The sequence below is a fragment of the Budorcas taxicolor genome, chromosome 9, assembly GCF_023091745.1.
Source record: "Budorcas taxicolor isolate Tak-1 chromosome 9, Takin1.1, whole genome shotgun sequence".
In the NCBI taxonomy this organism is placed as follows: Eukaryota; Metazoa; Chordata; class Mammalia; order Artiodactyla; family Bovidae; genus Budorcas; species Budorcas taxicolor.
Window position 1 is genome coordinate 52,146,072 of NC_068918.1, and position 15,931 is coordinate 52,162,002.

Genomic DNA, 15,931 nt, shown 5'->3' on the forward strand with positions numbered 1-15,931 from the left:
ATAAGGAATATCATCAATAATATTGCAATAGTTTTTTATGGGGATAGATGGTTACTAGATTTGTTGTGCTGATCATTTCATAAGGTATGTAAACGTCAAATCACTGTGTAGTTCACCTAAAACTAGCACAATACTGATACATATGTCAACTATATTTCAATTTAAAAACTCTACATGCATATTTTTGTGTGTACATAAGTTGTCATCTCATTTGGGTAAATACCAAGGAATACAATTGCTGAATCATACGGTAGGACAGTGTGTAGTTTGTAAGAAGCTGATGTGTTGCATGCTAAGTTGCTTTAGTCATGTCCGACTCTGTGTGACCCTATGGACTGGAGCCCTCCAGGCTCCTCTGTCCATGGGATTCTCCAGGCAAGAATACGTGCCTTCCTCCAGGGGATCTTCTCAACCCAGAGATTGAACCTGCGTCTCTAAAGTCTCCTGTATTGGCAGGCAGGTTCTTTACCACTAGCGCCACCTGGGAAGCCCAGAAACTGCTGTAGTGCCTTCCAAAGTGGCTGCAATAATCTGCATTGTAACAGCTGATTTTACATTGACTAGCTGCCAAGCGCAAGGGTAACCTTCACTTCTCACATGATTTCTCTGTTGCATTAGACGCTGCTACTATCTCTCCTTCATCACAGTTCCTCCTCCTCTGGTTTCCGTGACCCACTCTCTCCTCATGCTCCGTGGACTATTTCTTCATCCAAGGGCTCGTCTTTCACTGGTTCCATAAGTGTTGCAGGTCCTGAGATTCTATCCCGTATTGTTTTCTCTGCTTATTTTCCTCTCTAGAAGATCTCAGTACCGACATATCCCCCACACCTGCTGCCCACACGCTCCTCTGCTGCCTAGAAACGGATTGCTCCAAATCTTCTTTAGCCTCAATCACTCTCTAAAGCTCCCTTTTTTTAAAACACCCAGATATCTTACTCAGATGTTCCCCATCAACGTGCTAACAGCCAAATCACCATTCTTCTGTCCAAACCCATTCCTTTCCCTGTGTCCCCGTTTTGGTGAGGGGCCCCGTCTTCCATCTGTCTGCCTGTTTCCCTCATCTGGAACCACCCTCCCTTTCCTCTTATTCTTCTTTCCCCACCTCCACATCCAACAATTTACCAAATCCTCCTGGTTTGAGACAGTAAGACAGAGATTTAAAATGCAAATTCTAGGGACTTCTCTGGTGGTCCAGTAGTTAAGAATCCACCTTGCAATGCAGGGGAGGTGGGTTCGATCCCTGGTCAAGGAACTAAGATCCCGCAGGGCAGCTAAGCCCAGGTACTGCAACTAGAGAGAAGTCTGCAAGCTACAATGAAAAATCCCGCATGCCACAACAAAGATACTGCATGCTGCAGCTAAAACCTGATGCAGCCATAAATAAAAAAATATATTTTTTAAAAAATAAAATGCAAGCTCTGAAGTTGGACTTCCTGGGGTCATATCCCAGTTTTGCCACTTAAAATGGGCAAATTACCTACTTGATTCTAAGCCCACTTCCTTGTGTATAAAATGGAGAGAATAATAATCCCTAACTAATTGGGTTGTTGCAAAGGTTGAATGAGATAATACATAGGCTATCCCAGCCTGGCACGTACAAAGTGCTCAGTAAATATTAAGCATGGCTGTATGGTTATTGCTTCACTGTTCTTGAATTGTCCTTTCATCTCTAGCTGCACTGCCCTGGCCTTCACTCAGGCAGTCATCATCTCTCACCTGAACTGTCACAGTGGTCTCCAACTGGATGCTGAAGGTGTTTTCTGAAATTCTTCTCAACTGAGAAGTTGGGATGAAAGAGGTGATGTAAGCTTTTGCTTGCCTAATAGAATGTAGATGAATTTTTGCCTGGGAACTGGTTAGAAGCCAAAGATCGACTAAGATTCAGGATTCACAGAGTGAGTATACATTAGCCTGAAATGTATCTTGGATAAAAGATAACTTTGTAGAGGTTAGCCCAACCTGACCAGAGAGTTGTTAGGATTACTTAAGCTTGACTCTCAGGAAAGACAGGCACTGAGCCAACAGTGGTTAAATTCGCTCTCCTCCTAGAGACCACTGAGCCAACTTCAGGTAAGTTCCACTTTCTCATGTATTAGTTTTAGAAGAAAAGGAGTCATGAGAAACTCAGCCTTCTCCTCCAGTTGTTTCAAGATGGCAAAGTCAGAGCACAGACACCTAAGCTGCAACACGGGAGGAGCCATGCACACCGTGCCTATCTGCCAGGCAGGGGTCTGCTGGGTGGGGGTCTGAGTGGTGGGGTCTGCTGGGTGGTGGGGTCTGCTGAGTGGTGGTGGTTTGCTGAGTGGTGGGGGTTGCTGGCTGGTGAGGGTTTGCTGGGTGATGGAGGTGGCTGGGTGATGGAGGTTGCTGGGTGGTGGGGTCTGCTGGGTGGTGGGGTCTGCTGGGTGGTGGGGGTCTGCTGGGTGGTGGGGGTCTGCTGGGTGGTTAGGGTCTGGGCCTTTGGTGTCAATTATTTTGCCTTGTCTACAAACCTCTCCTCTTGACAAAGATAATTTCGTGTAAACAAACCATCCAGGGGGCTTGGAGTTTGTAGGGCTAAAGTTTGCAGGTGGAAGCTGTTCTGCCATGTTGGTTTCCCTGACTCAATTCCCTCCCCTGCCTCAGTGTATGTGGTCACTGGCATCAGAATGCTCTTTGCACGGCACAAATGTGATCATGTTTTCCTCTGCTATAATCCTCAGTGACTCACAGGCCCCCAGCACAAAGTTCAGGGATACACAAACCTATGCGTGGTCTGGTCTCAGCCCGTCTGCACCACCTCTTTTCTGACCCATCCACCCACCCATCCTGTACCCTCACTTGGCCACAAGGGTGCTCAGGTCACCTTGAAAGCACCATCCTGTTCTTTTTACTTAGAATGACCTTTAGATCTTTCCCAAACTCCTCCTTATCCTTCAAACCTGATTCTAGGTGTCCTTCTCAGAAGATTTCGCCTTGACTTCAGACTTCAGGGTTCCGGAAAGTAGGAGAATAAATTCTGTTGTCGGAAGCCAGTTAGTTGGTGGTGATTTGTTACAGCGGCCGCAGGAAACGAGTACAAATGCCTTATACATAATGGATGCTTAGTAACTCTTTACCAATGGCCTGTTTGGGTCAATCAACATCACAGGCTGTGCTTCTTTTTTTAAAGTCACTCACACACATCCATACCTTCTTGGCCAAAAGCCAGGACTCCATTATGTCACTTCAACATGTATAAATGATACTGTAGCCAAGGGGTCCCTCACTGCTGTCTGAGGGACAATGAGGTTCCAGGGGCTAAGAGCATTCTACTGATGACATATTCCTATAAAACACCCTTCACCCATCCTTTCAGGAAGGAGATGCTGGGAATGCCAGGAAGCAATGGCTCACACACGAGGATGGAGAGCTGCCCTCACCGGGGTCGCTCCAGCCAGCAGCCGACTCAGGCTGCATCCTTGCAGCCTCCCTACAGGAGACACAGAGAAAAAGCCACATCAGGCTGTCAGTTTCCAATTTTGCACACACAAAACAAAACATGAAGCTGCTCCACTAGCTAGGAATGAAGTGTCCAAATGTAACCCGGCAAACACAACCCCAAATAAGGCAAAGGGAAATCTGGGATTAACAGGAGTGTCATCTACTCAGCAGTAAACACCAACTGTGGTTTACCACTGTAATGTGTAATTCCAGCGGATTTCTTCTACTGTATTCCTTGGAGGACATAGGCCTCATGACCCTTCAGGGAGAAACCATTTAAAGTCCACCAGCCACACGCAGATTGATCTTGTTTATCAATGTCCACTAAGTGAACATCCAGAAATGGTTGCTTTTATCTTGGCTAAACCTGATTTTCATCGCAGGGGTCTCAGTTTAGGCAATGACACTGCCAATGAAGTATTTCATTTTAAAAAAACAAACATTTATTTGACTGATCTGGATCTTAGTTGTGGCAAGTGGGACCTAGTTCCCCGACCAGGGATCAAACTCAGGCCTCCCGCACTGGGAGCATGGAGTCTTAGCCACTGGACAGCCAGAGAAGACCCCCACTGAAGGATTTCTGACCATAATGTCCATCTGATCCTAGAAACTCCAGATGCTATGATGCATGGCATCCTCCCCCACCCCCATCACCTTTAACCCACACAGCTTTCTCCAATAACTTTTTATCTTTACTTACTTTCTCATTGAAGTCTAGTTGATTTATAACGTAGAGTGAGTTTCAGGTACACAGCACAGTGATTCATTTATACACACGCACAAACACAACATATTGAATATATATATATACACACACACAAAAGAAATATTGAGTATAGTTCCCTGTGCTACACAGTAGATCCTTGTTGGTTTTCTTCTTTATATATACTAATGTCCAAAACTCTTCTTAAAAGGTGCAGCTCTCAGCAGCGTGTCATGGTTAGATGTGATTGATGGTAACACTGCCCATCACCACTGATTTGGAAAGGCCGGTACAGCATACACACCACTGCCTGCAGAAACTCCACACCTGGCCCCCTCTCAGTTTCCTTCTGATTCCTCCTGGTGGGGGCAGGACTGGGAAGAAGCAAGAGAAGAACAGGGTCCACTGAAACCCTCCACCCACAGAGCGAACTACACGACTCCGGGCAAGTTATAGAACTTCCTTGGGCTTTAATGTCCTCGACTGTAAGATGGAAAAAATGGTAGTTGCTGACTTCATGGGCTTCCCAGGTGGCTCAGTGGTAAAGAATATGCCTGCCAATGCAAGAGACGCAGGTTGGATCCCTGGGTTGAGAAAGTCCCCTGGAGGAGGAAATAGCAACCCACTCTAGTATTCTTGCCTGAAAAATCCCATGGACGGAAGAGCCTGACAGGCTATAGTCCATGGGGTTGCAAAAGAGTCGACACAACTTAGCAACTAAACAATAGCAACAACTGACTTCAAGGGGCAGCTGGAAGGGCTTGCTGTAGGAGTGGATGGCAAGCACTTAGCACAGCACTTACACAGAGTAAGCACTCAGGCAGGCGTGCTTGTGTGCATGTATGAAGTCTACTGGAGGATAAACTTTCTAATTAGATTTGAGTCCTTCCTGCATCTCTTACGCCTTCACCTTTCCTTAGAGTTCCCAGGGGCTGCCCCAGGGAGATCCCATAGCCTTGCTCAGCACACAGCGTGATGCAGCATTTGGCTTGGGCACAGAGCTTTGCTGGGAGCAAGTGTCCCTCTCCGCAGACGAGGGGAATCGGGAATTAAGTGGAGCCGGTGCCTGGGAGGCTCCGCAGCTCTCTCCCTGTCCTCGCGTCCTCACACACCGATGATCACACACATGCATATGCACGGTCCATGGCTCAAGAAGACACGTACCACCTGGGGACTCCGACCCCCAGGGAGGCGAGGACCACTGAGGAAGAGGCGGGCTACCCAGGAAGGTCCCGCTGGAAGTCAGCTTCCCTCGCGCCAATCTCTCCCTCAGCCTGCTTATTTCTGGTTATTTCCCAGCTGAGAATTTCTCTCAAATTGGTGATTGTTCATATTGTCAAGTTTTAGCCACAAATGAACCATGAGCAAGTCTGCTCCATGGAAGTCTCTCGCCCATAATTACAGCCCACGATAAACACACCACATTGTCATCATCATCAGTCATGGTGCATTATTCGAAATTTTAAGTTGTGTCTCCTCTTTACAAGGAGAAGAGGTTCCTACAGCGAAGGCAGCGGGAATGACAGTGACCTTGACTTGCTTATTATATGCCGAGAATTGGCCCCAGAGATATTCATTTCCAAGAGTTTAAAACAATCTTAAAATAGTTACGTCTCGCAGGATTTTCTCATTATTATGGTAAGATTATTTCCATAATGGAACTATATTTAATTAGTCGAGCCTCAGCAGTCTTCAGGAGATGGGTGACCTGAGGAATGACACGCTGCGAGCCCCTCTGTGTCAGGGTCTGGGCAAAGCCTGGGCCCTCCCCCTTCTGATGGTCTCTAACAGCACGAGGCCAGGCTCTGTCTCCAGCAAAGCCTGAGTCTGGCCTCGCTGCGCTTGGTGGTGGAGCTTTCACTCTCGGGCTTGTCTCTTCCTTGCTCTCAGGGACCTGGGACCTAGTCCCTGGAAAGAATCCACAGACTCTCTCCGGAGTAACAGTTTCTGTCCTAACAGCCTTTCTCCAGGGGTTCTCCCAAAACCTGGGTGAGGCTAGTACTGTGCAGTCTCCAATGTCAGGCAGAAGGCCTCTTCGATGATCGTTCATATCCAAAGTCAAAACAAGCAGCATGGTGGGGGGAAGGCAATAGAGGGAAAGAGTAGGGTAAAGGTGGGGAGGTGGGAGGGAGAACAAAGGAGCAGGGACAGCGTGAGGAGACAGTGAGCACCCGGTGAGGAGGCAGCCACTGCTGGGGACGCGGGGGCACTGCCCGATCCCGCCCACCTCCCACTCCTTCCCAAGCTAGGAGCCATCCACCCGGCCCAGTCTCTGCTCATCAGAATTTGCTGAATGAATGCAGGGATTCCTTCTGACTGGATGTACTAATCACACTCCCATAGTCCGTATCATGTTTCACAATGTTTTATTTTTTGGCGTTCCACATGGCATTTGGGATTGAACCAGGAATTGAACCCGTGCCCCATACGTTGGAAGTGAGGAGTCTTAACCACTGAACCTCTGCGGAAGTCCCTAGAACATTTTATTTTAGAATGAAAACTAGAGGTGGAGAAAACCTGATAACAATTATGTATATTAATATATCCATATGTAATCATATACACACACATTACACTTTATGGGCTTTCCAGGTGGTGCTAGTGGTAAAGAACCTGTCTGCCAATGCAGGAGATGTAAGAAATGTGAGTTTGATCCTGGGGTCAGGAAGATCCCCTGGAGGAGGGCATGGCAACCCACTCCAGTATTCTTGCCTGGAAAATCCCATGGACAGAGGAGCCTGAAGGGCTACCGTCCATAGGGTCACAAAGAGTTGGACCGGACTGAAGTGACTTAGCATGCATGCATGCATATATTACATTCTATATTTTAAAATGTATAATTCACCAAAAAAGTGTACAAATCCTAGTTGTACAGCATGTTGAACTTTCAAAAACAGAACAGACCTAGTTTGTGTGAGACTCCAGAGGCAACCAGGAGGCTCTGCAGGACCTTGTTCAACTGAGTAGCCAAGGCACGGCCTGCATCCTGCCGCCCAAGTCCCAGCGACTCCTTCGCCAGCCAGAAGAGCGAGCTCCGAGCACCTTGTGCTGCAGCCACTCCTCAGGGCCAGAAGCAGGGAAGCCGAGAGCGAGAAACCCCCACACCCAAACTCAGCCTCTTCCCGTCGCCCGGATCATCATGACCCACTTCAACAAGCGCCCTTCCTACAGGCTCTAGGCTGAGGTCAAGAACAGGATTGCTTCCAAGTGTGACCATCGGGCAGAAGAAGACCTTCGCTATTGGACAGAAGAGGTGACAGGCATGAGCACTGGCACCAGCTGGACTTGAAAGATGGCATCATCCTCTGTGAACTCATGAGCAAGCTACAGCCAGACTCAGGCAAGGTCAATGAGTCCTCATTAAACTGGCCTCAGTTGGAGAATTCTGCAACTTGATTGAAACCATCAAACTTACAGCATGAGGCCACATGACATATTTCAAGCAAGTGATCTTTCAGACAATGGAAACACAACCCAAGTTCAGACGATGCTCATGGCCCTAGAAGGTCTGACCAAAACAAACGGATTCCATACAACCATTGTCATTAGAGCTAAGTAGGCAGAAAAACAAGATGTTTTGATGAAGGAAAATTAAAAGCTGGCCAAAGTGTAACCAGTTTGTAGATGGGAGCCAACAAATGCACCAGGCGAGTAGGGAAGACAGCCTATGGGACGAGGAGGCATCTTTGTGATCCCCAAATGCAAACTGACAGACCTCTGGATCAGACCACAATAGTCTGCAAATGGGCACCAACAAAGGAGCCAGGCAGGCAGGAATGTTAGCACTGGGTACCCAAAGGGACATCTAGAAGCTAACATTACAACCTGTGGGCAACTCCACAAGTTTTCTACATGTAGGTACCAACAAAGTCGCTTCCAGAAAGGAATGAGTGTATGGACTTGGCAGCAAGAGTACGTGCTGCTCCCACAGAACCTGTCATTCACAATGGAAGCCAAGGAACAGGAACCGATGAGTCGGAAATCAGTGACAGTGATTATCAGGCAGAATACCCGGATGAATATTCATAGTGAGTACTAAGTACAAGGCATTGATTATTAGATTCACGGAGGAGCTCTATGTTTAGCCTACTGCTTTTATTCAGTGAGAAACAAGCTAGCCTTGAGTAATTTTTATCTTGCCTCCCTAAATAGTTGCCTTTTAGTATTGTGACAGTTAAATTCTACAGCATAACCAATAACTCGCATATGAAGTAAAAAGGAATAATGTGAAAGGGGAGTACTCCTGTACAGTCAATTCTTTTATTAAACATCTAGCATTTTTACAGTCCTCTACTTAAACCGGTATTTTCAAACAATAGGAAGCTTTTTTCTTTACACTTTAGTATCTGGTTTCCACATGGAAGACTAAACTCATGCCTATAGCTAACTGTGTAGGCTACGTTGTACATGCATGCTTAGTCGTGTCTGACTCTGCAACCCCACGGACTGCAGCCCACCAGGCTCCTCTATCTATGGGATTCTCCAGGCAAGAATACTGGAGTGGGTTGCCATTTCCTTCTCCACGGAATCTTCGTGACCCAGGGATTGAACTCAGGTCTCCTGTGTCTCTTGCATTGGCAGGTGGGTTCTTTACCACTGAGACACAAACTAACTAGTCTTTGCCAACGAAATTTAAGATGCAGGACTTTAGAAATTTACATATCAATGATTCTACAGTATTGTTTACTAATTTTTAAATAAAGTCCTGATCAGTGTAGGGGGAAAAAAAAAAAAACAGAACAGACCTGTGTGAATAACAGCTTAGTCAAGAAAATAAATTAGCAAAGCCTCCCAGAGTACTACTCATGCCGCTTCTGACCACTAACCTCTCCCCACCCCAAGGGTAACCACTGTCCTGAATTGTAATGTGAAGCTTAGTTCTGCCTATTTTTGAACCTCATATTCTGCTCACGTATTCTTTTTTGCCTGGCTTCTTTCACTCTACATTTGTGAGCTTCTTCTACATTGCTGCTTGTAGTATACTCCTTTCATTCTCACTGACATATATTATATTCCACCGTTCATGTATCCATTCTTCTATTGATGAGCTTTTGTGTAGTTCTGTGTTTTGTGTATTGAAAACAGTGCTGCTATAAACATTCTTACACTCGTCTCTTCAGGAGACTTCACAAATACACGTGTTTACCTAGAGTGGAATTGTTGGGTCCTATGTACACAAACGTATGTTCCACTGTAACAGATGTTTCTATGCATCTTTCTTACGTTCAAATGTACCTTCTTGGTCTATGTGAGTCCCAGAGGCAGGACTGAGGGGCACTGGATTTCTATCACCACTGAGAAGCAGTCCATGGCGTCAACAGGTCATGCAAAAAGAATAAACTTTTAACTCTAATCCGTTTCTGCTATCTTTTTAAATAAGTAATGTTGAGAAAGAATAATCACTGCCAGAGTATCAGTAACTGCAAAATGGCCAGCAGAGGAGGCTGACCCAACACAGCACAGCCCTCCTGTTTAGGCCCACAGCAGCCTTGCCCCGTCCACAGAGAAACAAACTACCCACCTACTGCGTGCTTGCATGCCAAGTTGCTTCAGTCATGTCTTGAGTCTTTTATGACCCCATGGAGTGTAGCCCACCAGGCTCCTCTATCCATGGGATTTTCCCAAGCAAGAATGTTGGAGTGGGTTGGCATGCCCTCCTCCAGGGGATCTTCCCGACCCAGGGATTGATCCATGTCTCATGTCTCCTGCATTGGCGGGCAGTTTCTTTACCACTAGTGCCCACAGCAAATACCCAAATGATGGAAAACAGAGGACCCTGAGAACAGCACCTCATTTAGCTCATGACTTGTTTTTCTCAAATTAGACTTAAAAAGCACTTGAATGTATTCCAGTGACGGGAGATGAAAGGGAAATGGAAACATAACAATGATTGCCATGTAAACCACGTGCTCTCCAGCCACACGCTGAGACTCAGTGGTTCACAACACTGCTTTCCACTGGACAAGGTCATCAAAATAGTGACAAAGCTCCGAAGGACAAGTCCCCTCAGAGAGCCTGCCTCTCCATATTATGAAGTCTTCTAAACACTGCCTCAGAAACTACTGTCTTTTATTTCATATTTTGAGAAGAAGACAAGTTTTCAAGTAAAAGCCCAGTGAAGTCATACCGGTGCCACGTGAGCATTCTTCATCACCAAAAGTGAAAACAACTCAAATGTCAATCAGCTGGTGAGTGGACAAACCAAATGTGGTGCATAACCATACAATGAAATGCTGTTCAGGCAAAAAAAAGGAATGAACCACGGACACCTGATATAACATAGATGGACTTTGAAAACATTAAGCTAAGTAAACGGAAAAAAAAATGTTAGTTATTCATTTGTGTCCAACTCTCTGCAACCCCATGGACTGTAGCCCACCAGGCTCCTCTGTACATGGGATTTTCCAGGAAAGAACACTGAAGTGGGTAACAATTCCCTTCTTCAGGGCTACTATATACTAAATAGATAAGCAACAAGGATATATTCTACAGCTCAGGGAACAGAGGCAATATTTTACAATAACTATAAATGGAGTACAACCTTTAAAAATGATAAAATCACTATACTGTACACCCGTAACAGATAATATTGTGCACCAACTACACATCAATTAAAAAATAGCATAACCTTCAGGAAACAAGGTGATAAAAATTTGGTACAGTGATGACACATAGAAAATGAACAATAGGACCTTCTCTGACACAAACTGCAGCAATATCTCTTTGGATCTGTCTCCTACAGTAATGGAAACAAAAACAAACAAATGAGATCTAATTAAGCTTAAAAGCTTTTGCATAGCAAAAGGAAACCATAAACAAAATGAAAAGACAACTTACAAAATGGGAGAAAATATTTGCAAATGATGCAACTGACAAGGGATTAAGCTCCAAAATATAGAAACAGCTCATATAGCTCAATATAAAACAAACAAACACCTCAGTCAAAAATGGGCAGAAGACCTAAATAGATATTTCTCCAAAGAAGAATGCAGATGGCCAAAAGGCACATGAAAAAATGGTCAACATGGCTAATTATTAGAGAGATTCAAATCAAAACTACAATGAGGTATCACCTCATACCAGTCAGAACGTGTGTGTGTTAGGTCACTCAATTGGGTCTGACTCTTTGCAACCCCATAGACTGTAGCCCACCAGGCTCCTCTGTCCATGGAATTCTCCAGGCAAGAATACTGGAGTGGGTTGCCATTCCCTTCTCCAGGGGATCGTCCCAACCCAGTGATGGAACCCAGGTCTCTCCTGCATTGCAGGCAGATTCTTTACCATCTCAGCCACCAGGGAAGCCCCACCAGTCAGAATGGTCATCATCAAAAAATCTACAAATAATAAATGGTGGAGAGGGTGTGGAGAAAAGGGAGCCCTTCTACATTGTTGGGGGGAAGGCAAACTGGTGTAGCCAGCATGGAGGGCAGTAGAGAGGTTCTTCAAGAAACTGAAAACAGAGCTATCATAAGATCCTGCAATCCCACTCCAGGCATATAATCTGGAGAAAACCATAATTGAAAAAATATACATACCCTATTATTCACTGAAGCATTATTCACAATAGCCAAGACATGAAAGTAACCTAAATGTTCATCGATGGATGAATACATAAAGAAGATGTGTAGTACATATATATACAATGGAATATTACTCAGTCATTAAATAAAAAGCCAAAATAATGCCATTTCCAGCGACATGCATGGACCTAGAGATTGTCATACTGAGTGAAGACAGGAAAAAACAAATATCTATGATATCACTTAAACGCAGAATCTTAAAAAAATGATATAAATCAACTTATTTACAAATCACAAACAGACTCACAGACAGAAAACAAACTAATGGTTACCAAAAGGGAAAGGTGGGGAGGATAAATTAGGAGTCTGAGAGTAACATATACACACTGTGCTGGGCTTAGTCGCTCAATCGTGTCTGACTCTTTGCAACCCCATTGACTGGAGCCTGCCAGGCTCTTTTGTCCATTGGGATTCTCCAGACAAGAATACTGGAGTGGGTTGCCATGCAGGGGATCTTTCTGACCCAGGGATCTTTCTGACCCAGGGATCGAATCCAGGTTGCCCACATTGCAGGTGGATTCTTTACCAGCTGAGCTACCAAGGAAACCCCAATGTATACACACTACTGTATAAGAAATGGATAATCAATAAGGATCTACTGATAGCACACAGAACTATACTCAATATTTTGTAATAACCTATAAAGGGAAAAAAAATCTGGAAAAGAATGTGTGTGTATGTGTGTTTGTACATAACTGCATTTGCTGTATACCTGAAACTACCACAACACTGTATATCAACTATGCGTCAATAAACACATAAGTAAAGGAAGAAAGAAAGTGCCTAATAAGCAAGTGTTGATAAAGTGACAGAAACAGAAGAAACTAGCTCTTCACAAACATACTTTGGACATTCCTGGGACATACTCTTCAGCGACATCTCTTAGACCCTTTTATCCACTAAAGGGAACAATTTTCTCTATATTACATAAGGAGTTAAACTGGTGAGGCTGCTATTCAGTCAAAGGGGGAAATCCTGCCATAAAGGAAGAAACGTCAACGAGCAGAGAACCGGGATGGGAAGAGCTCTCTCCAAGGTCCACGAGGATGAGCTGTCTATCCAGGAGCTACCGCTGGGAGTGCTTGTTGGCTCAGGATCAGCTGGACAAATTGCCCCGTCTTCCTTCCGTTTCCCCAAGAACCCATGCTGAATGCCTTCCCACCCTCCCCCTTCTTCCTCAAGTAAAAGCAAGGATCTTACCATCAGGGCTGTGGACCCAAGAAAAAGCAGATCCCATCACCATACCTCTCAAACTGCTAAGCAAGCTGCTCCTGTTGGAGGTGGCAGAAGCAAGTATGATAATGATGGTTTCTACTGTCCAACAGCCATCTCATGCCAGATCAACCACTGTCCCCTACGCCTGCCTCACCTTGTTACTGAAACATATTCTATGTAATCCCCCAAATAACAAGTTGTAATAGGATCTTTTTAGTTATCACTCTCAGCAATGCCAGTAGTACTCCATAAATCAGAACTTTCCTTAACAGTAATATTCCAGGATGGTAGTTTCAAATTTATCCTGTAATTACCAAGGGCTGACCTGCCTCTTGAGAAACCTATACGCAGGTCAGGAAGCAACAATTAGAACTGGACATGGAACAACAGACTGGTTCCAAATAGGAAAAGGAGTACGTCAAGGCTGTATATTGTCACCCAGCTTACTTAACTTAGATGCAGAGTACATCATGAGAAACGCTGGGCTGGAGGAAGCATAAGCTGGAATCAAGATTGCCGGGATAAATATCAATAACCTCAGATATGCAGATGACACCACCCTTATGGCAGAAAGTGAAGAGGAACTCAAAAGCCTCTTGATGAAAGTGAAAGAGGAGAGTGAAAAAGTTGGCTTAAAACTCAACATTCAGAAAACTAAGATCATGGCATCTGGTCCCATCACTTCATGGCAAATAGATGGAGAAACAGTGGAAACAGTGGAAACAGTGTCAGACTTTGTTTTTTGGGGCTCCAAAATCACTGAAGATGGTGACAGCAGCCATAAAATTAAAAGATGCTTACTCCTTGGAAGGAAAGTTATGACCAACCTAGACAGCATATTCAAAAGCAGAGACATTACTTTGCCAACAAAGATCCGTCTAGTCAAGCTATGGTTTTTCCAGTGGTCACGTATGGATGTGAGAGTTGGAATGTGAAGAAAGCTGAGTGCCGAAGAATTGATGCTTTTGAACTGTGGTGTTGGAGAAGACTCTTGAGAGTCCCTTGGACTGCAAGGAGATCCAACCAGTCCATTCTAAAGGAAATCAGTCCTGGGTGTTCATTGGAAGGACTGATGCTGAGGCTGAAACTCCAATACTCTGGCCACCTGATGGGAAGAGCTGACTTATTAGAAAAGACTCTTACTAGAAAAGGGATTTGGGGCAGGAGGAGAAGGGGACAACAGAGGATGAGATGGCTGGATGGCATCACCGACTCGATGCACATGAGTTTAGGTGAACTCCGGGAGATGGTGATGGACAGGGAGGCCTGGTGTGCTGCAACTCATGGGGTTGCAAAGAGTTGGACATGACTGAGCAACTGAACTGAACTGAACTGAACTGAAGAAAGACTGCCTACAGAACGAGCCCTTCTCCATGGTCCTGGGGCCATCTTCATGAATGCCAGTCACAGTGAGAAGATCTTATGGAACAAGAGCTTCCCTCTGTTGTCTTTTTTTCTCTTTTTTTTTCTAAATGTAGTTTATTGCAATTTTTAAAAATCATCACATTGCTTTCAACTTTTTAAAAAATGATGTTTTAGAACATCTTTGGTTTTTTTGTACTGTTCCTTTTTCAGAAATTATTTACATATGTATAAAAAATTCTGACTGGTATATTCTAAAATTTCAGGGTTTTGTTGGATATCAACAGAGCTGTTAAGAATCAGCTGGTTGCAACTCTACTCCAATAAAAAAATCAGCTGGTTAACATTTTAGAGTCAGATAAATTTAGATCCATCCCTTACTGGTTATTTTACTGTAGAGAAGCTACTTAACTTCTCTGAGTATCAGCTACTTCTTCTGTAAACAGGATATATTATCAACTTGATAAAATTTTTTGAAAATTAAATAAGATCATGTATAAAAACACTATTTTAGAGAAATGAGATAAGGCATATATCTATAATGCCTGGGGGCAACCCACTCCAATATTTTTGCCTAGGAAATCCCATGGACAGAGGAGCCTCGCGGGCTACAGTCCACAGGACCTTGAAAGAGTTGGACACAACTTAGGACTCAACAATGATCATCTAGAATGCATACAGATGCCAGCTTTCAATAACCACTATTATTATTGCAACTATATGACTAAACAATCATGATTGACCCTATTTCAATACTGCTTTCTTCAAGACTTAATCCATCTTTGGGGATTGGAGACACTTGAAGATACCTGGCCTTCTGTGACTTCTGTGAAAATATCTGTCACACAGGAAGTTCTGGGTTTAAATGAAGTATTTCTCTGACCTCACCTTGTCAATAAAGTCCCATGGAAAATGCTTGTTCTGGACACATTTTGTGCACTACTTCACAATTCTCTCACTTCTGCCTTATTAGCTACAACCAGAACTACCGACTAGGAGAATTACACAGTACCCACCTGGGATGGAGTTTCTCTGGCACCCAAGGGTGGGACTCCTAGAGGTGTGGGGAGTTTACCTGTATGGAGTGGCCCTGAGATTTGCCACAGGGACACTAGTGCACAAGCCCCACAATCCTGAACTCCCAAATGCCCGTAAACTTTCTGGCCAGCAAAGCAGCTCCTTCTTTGGGGAGGAGAGCTGCCCCTTCTTGCCTGGAGACCTGCAAAGAGCTCACCTGACTCAGCTGTCTCAAAAGGTGATGCTCCCCTTCCTCAAAATCCTTCCACCGCTGCTGATAATTAGGGCCAGGTCTCAGCACAGCCTGCAGGGAAATTTCCTACAGAGAGTCCCTGCTCTTGCAGGAAACAGCTTTGTACTAAAGGACTCTCAGGTTCCACTGTTATGTACAGATGGGATGGAGAACGTGTGGGTGAGGAAGCATTGATGCGGTGTCAGGCTGAACTGAAGAGACCTTTTCAACCAAGAAACACTCTCCTGTAACTGGTGGCTTAGTATCCTGGCACAGACACCTGAAGGTGGTCCTCAAATGTCGGGATGGTTCCTGGAAGCCTAGGCACAAGGATGGCCTAACGTGAATTAAATGGAGATT

At 44.7% G+C, this 15,931-nt stretch overlaps 1 pseudogene; it reads left to right on the forward strand.

The window, feature by feature from the left end:
* Positions 1-7,304: 7,304 nt before the first annotated feature.
* Positions 7,305-8,194, forward strand: LOC128053145 (calponin-3-like; annotated as a pseudogene).
* Positions 8,195-15,931: the final 7,737 nt, after the last annotated feature.